This window comes from Tiliqua scincoides, chromosome 7, assembly GCF_035046505.1.
Source record: "Tiliqua scincoides isolate rTilSci1 chromosome 7, rTilSci1.hap2, whole genome shotgun sequence".
Lineage (NCBI taxonomy): Eukaryota > Metazoa > Chordata > Lepidosauria > Squamata > Scincidae > Tiliqua > Tiliqua scincoides.
The window spans coordinates 50280162-50285868 of record NC_089827.1 but is presented as its reverse complement, the minus strand read 5'-3'; positions in this window follow the sequence as shown (position 1 = coordinate 50285868).

The following is a 5707-nucleotide window of genomic DNA, read 5'->3' as shown; positions in this document are numbered from 1 at the left end:
GCCCTTTTTGCACCATTTCTAGCTCTATAAAATGTTTCTTGAGGTGGGGTGACCAGAACTGTACTCAGTATTCCAAATGTGGCCACACCATAGATTTATATAGTAGCATTGTGATATTCCCAATCCTACTTACTCCTAGCATGAAATTTGCGTTCTTCACAGCTGTTGCGTAATGGGTTGATGTTTCCATTGAGCTATCCACCATGACTCCAAAATTTATCTTGGGCTGTAATCCTATGCACTCCTTCCTGGGATTAGGGCATTCATTCTTCGGTGGTATATCTGTTAAAGTCTTATAGTGCAAACCTATGCTTGTCCACTCAGAAGTAAGCCCAATTTAGTTTAGTGGGACTTACTCTCAATTAAGTATGTATAGGTATGCAGCCTTAGGGTCCAATCCTATCCAATTTTCCAGTGCCAGTGCAGCCATGCCAATGGGGCATGCACTGCATCTTGTGGTGGGGCAGCAGTAACAGAGGCCTCCTTAAGGAATGGCATCATTTGTTCCCTTACCTTGGGGCTGCATTGAGGTTGCACTGGTGCTGGAAAATTGGATAGGATTGGGCCCTTAGTCTTATCATCTTCTGAAGGACCAGGGAAGGGAGCTCTAACTAACATGTCACATATAATTCATTATTACAATGCTTTTAAAAAAAATTGACCCTCAGACCTTCGGATCAGACATGCAACTGAGCAGAACTGGTCATTAAAATCAAGCAGTCATTAAAATATGGATTAAAACCTTTGCTGGCACCACAGATCTTCACTGCTACCACCTCAGTTAATAAGATACCTCTGATGGGCAGACTGAAAAAGCAATGCTTGCCTTGGCTGTGTCAATACCCTGCTGAGGCAGCTGCTGAACAATGACTGAACTTTGAAAAGATTAATACAAAAGTACCTCAACTTTAATAGATTAAAGCCAGTACTGTTCAGAGACATCCTGGAGTTTAACAGCATTAAATTAGATTGTCATTTTGAGATATTTCGCACTGGGGCTCTTAAGAGAAGATAAGATACGTTCTGTAAGCTAGCTCCCTGCAAGCACACACAACGATCTGCACGGAAGTCATCATGACTGCTTATTATAAAACACATTAAGGCTTAACAATTTGCTCCAGCCAGGGACATAAGTATTTTTAAGTTTAATTGATCTCAGTGGGAATGTTAAGTACATTCTTAAAGCCACAATTCTGTGCAAACTTAGTAAAGAGTAACAGCCCAAACATTTCCTTTCCCCCAAGTCAATGCAGCGACACCAAAATGGCTACCTCTACATCTGGGGCGGGGGAAGTTACAGAGGTCTCTTCTGGGTATGGAAGCATTCATGGTGAGCGTCATGTTGTAGAAGGGTATACTCAGACCTGTGCTAGCAAAATTTATGGTGCAAGTCTGTGCAGACCCATGTCATGGAATCAGATCCAGGAAGGGGGCTAGGATTCGGCAGCTCCTTCCCAAAGCCAATCTCCCTGTCACCCAGCCTCATTTCTGTCCTGTTCCACCCTCCCCCCACCTGTCTCCCCTCCCCTGCTGGCCCGCTTTCATTGATAGACCTGTGATGAGAGGGCTTCTTCAAAAGAGGGGAAACACTGGCCAACTTTGTGAATAAAGCATTTATCACCCTTCCTGCCCATGTGCTGAAACCTGAAAATATTATGTGCCTTTTGAGTGAGCGCGTGTCTTTAATGAACTGAGGTCAAAATGTTTTTATGAGGATTTTATTGGATACAGCTATCTTGTTTCATGACTGAGACCTAGCTTTCACTAATGTGGTGAAAACATGTCTGAGCTGCAGCTGTGGACTCATTCTGTGGAGTGCTCCCCACACTTATAAACAACACACACACACTTCTTCAGATAGAAAGAAGAGTCGAGGAGAAAAGTTTTCTTGGAACTATGACTCTTAGAGAGGCCACTGAAAACATTTATTTAACATATTTACATTCTGAACTTTTAAAAACTTTTTTAAACATGAAGTGGCTTATAAGAAACATCAGAACAAGAACTCCCCAAAAAACCAAAGAAACAACAAGCAAGACAACAGAAAGCAAGGATGAGCACTTGACTTGCCGTGACTTGAGTCGCACAAAAAGCCGTTTTTGATGACTCGAGACTACTTGAGTCATGGATGTCACTGACCCCAACTGGACTTGTGACTCAGGGCCAGTGACTCCAAGAAAGAATTGGACTCAAAATGACTCGAGTTCCTATCTCCTTAGTGTGTGTGTGTCTCCTTCTCACTTCCTTTTTTTTGCTGCTTCCACGTCACGCCAAAATATCTTGTGGGCAATGCAGAAGCCAGCATTTAGACTGAAGACAGCAGCAGACATGGTGGGAGGGTAGATTGGATTCCAGGTGGGGGCTGGGGCGGTGAGGGGAGGAGAAAGGGTTATATTTTTTTCTGCTGTACGAGGCTGTGGGGAGGGAACAGAGGGTGGGGCAGCTTCGACATGGGAGGAGGGGCTCTCTTTGCGATATAGGATGCTGTTCAGGTTTTTTTTCTGCACAAGTGAAGGGAGAGGAGGAGGAGACCAAAGGATGGGAAGGGAGAGGGTCCTTGCGATAGGAACAAATGTCTGGAGCTTTTTTTCTGTACAAGCCAGGGACTCGTGACTCAAAATGATTCAGGCCCCAATACTATCCAATTTCGAGTGCCAGTGCAGCTGTGCCAATGGGGCGTGCATTGCATCTTGTGGTGGGGAGGCAGTCACAGGGCTCTCCTCAAGATATGGGAATGTTTGTCCCTTACCACAGGGCTGCATTGTGGCTGCACAAGTGCTGGAAAGTTGGATAGGATTGGACCCTCAGACTTGTGACTTGAAATTTTTCACTAGACCAATTGTGACTGCTGCATGTTATTTATTTACAGATTTATACCCCACTTTATCTCCCTCCTGTACATTCAAAGCAGGGTCACTGACTTGCGACTCAACTCCCGACTCAGGCTCATGAACTTGAACACGTCCCTGCCAAGAAGTAGTGTAGAATTCAACCATGCCAGCTGAAACCACAGACAGCAGCAAATACAACTGAAAACAATGTGAAGTCAGGCAGAATAAAAACACTTCTAAGGCCCATCAGGTCAGCGTGGGGCCCTGATGAGCTTCTTCAACCCCAGTGCTACCTCAGAAAGGTCCTATCTTTGGTCCCTCCCAACTGCACTTGTACCAGCAGCAGACCAGGCAGGTTCATATGGGCACAATTGTCCTTAAGGTAAGTGGTCCTAGGCCATAAAGGACTTTAAAGATTTTAACCAGCATTTTGAATTGAGCCTCAGAAACACACTGTCAACTAAGGGCCCAATCCTATCCAATTTTCCAGTGCCAGTGCAACTGCGCTAATGGGGCATGTACCGCATCTTGTAGTGGGGCAGCAGTCACAGAGGCCTCCTTAAGGTATGGGAACCTTTGTTCCCTTACCATGGGGCTGCATTGTAGTTGCACCGGGGCTGGAAAGTTGGATAGGATTGGGCCCTAATGCAGTAGGTATAATACAGGCATGGTATGCTCAACATGCCTCACATCCTCAAACATCATGTAAAAAAGCACATCTGCTGTCTTCCACCTCTAATCTGCCCAATAGCCAACCTGGAATTCACTGTGTGTTTGTGGTCCTTTTATATTGGTAAAAATATATTGGCTTGTGTGAATCTGCTCTGAGGAATCCTTTGCTGCCTTATCTGTGTTTGGGAGACCTGAAGAAAGTCCATCTACACATTCTTTATTTATTTATTTATTTATTTATTTATTTATTTATTACTACACACTTTTCTAATGCTGAGCTCTGAAAACAAGTTCTTCTTCTGTTCCTGGCATGGGTGTTTCCAGTCAGCTATGCAAAAGGCTTGCTAGTTAAGACAAGTCCCTTGGCTGGGCTCAAACCCAATTTGCCTGGTTCTCAACCTATATTCCAGCCAATGGTAGCCTGAGAAGTACCATCAGGGTTAACTCAGCTGGGACAGGGGGCAGGCACATTAAGAACATAAGAACAGCCCCACGGGATCAGGCCGTAGGCCCATCTAGTCCAGCTTCCCGTATCTCACAGCGGCCCACCAAATGCCCCAGAGAGTACACCAGGTAACAAGAGACCTGCATCCTGGTGCCCTCCCTTGCATCTGGCATTCTGATACATAGCCCATTTCTAAAATCAGGAGGTTGCACATACGCATCATGGCTTGTAACCCATAATGAATTTTTCCTCCAGAAACTTGTCCAATCCCCTTTTAAAGGCATCCAGGCCAGATGCCATCACCACATCCTGCGGCAAGGAGTTCCACAGACCAACCACACACTGAGTAAAGAAATATTTTCTTTTGTCTGTCCTAACTCTCCCAACCCTCAATTTTAGTGGATGTCCCCTGGTTCTGGTGTTATGTGAGAGTGTAAAGAGCATCTCTCTATCCACTCTGTCCATCCCCTGCATAATTTTGTATGTCTCAATCATGTCCCCCCTCAGGCGTCTCTTTTCTAGGCTGAAGAGACCCAAACGCCGCAGCCTTTCCTCATAAGGAAGGTGCCCCAGCCCAGTAATCATCTTAGTCGCTCTCTTTTGCACCTTTTCCATTTCCACTATATCCTTCTTGAGATGTGGCGACCAGAACTGGACACAATACTCCAGGTGTGGCCTTACCATAGATTTGTACAACGGCATTATAATATTAGCCGTTTTGTTCTCCATACCTTTTCTAATGATCCCAAGCATAGAATTTGCCTTCTTTACTGCCGCCGCACACTGGGTGTCCTGTCCTCGACCTGTCCACCACCACCCCAAGACCTCTCTCCTGATCTGTCACAGACAGCTCAGAACCCATGAGCAAAGTAGTGACAGGCATCACCTCTCAAACTAAGGAGCAAAGGTCCTTGGCTCCTTAGACATCAAACAGATGACACACGAAGCTGTCCACCATGATTTGTCACCAGATTTGTCACCAGCAGCTCAGACCCCATCAATGTATATGTGATGGGGATTTTTTGCCCAAGTGGTAATTACTTCACACTTATTGACATTGATCAACATTTGGCCCTTGGTTGTCCATTCACCTAGTTTGAAGAGGTCCCCTAGGAAGTCTTCATGATCCACTTTGGTTTTCACCATTCAGAACAGTGTAGTGTCAGTTACAAATCTTGCTGCTTACACTTAACTCCAGATCATTTATGAACAAGTTAAAAAGCACTCATCCCAAAATGGGGAACCTCACATCTTATCTTCCTTAGTTGTGAGAAGTGTCTTTGGATACTTTAAAACAGTTATTTTCAACCAGTGTGCCATGGCACAGTGGTGTGCTGCAAACAGTTAGCAGATGTGCCATGGGAGTTTGGGGGATGGCCATTTATTAGTAGAGCCAATGGGGGCTATGAGCTACCCACTGACAGGGCTGTGTACCTTGTCAATTGTCAAAAAACTGATGGTGTGCCCTAAAATTTTAGCACCTTGTCAGTGTGCCAAGAGAAGAAAAAAAGGTTGAAAACAGCAGCTTTAAAAACTAAGGCTGAAAACCTATACACACTTCCCAGAGAGTAGGCCCCATTGAACTCAGTAAGACTCAATGATGTCATTGCCAGTTCCTTCCAGGTTGGGAGGCCAGACGTGCGTGATACAACAAAACTCAGGCCAGATGGGAGGGCTTTTTGAGCATGCAAAAAGCACATGCTGGAGCTATGCCCACCAAGCCGAGCCTCCTACTGCTGCTTGTTGTATTGCATTGCAT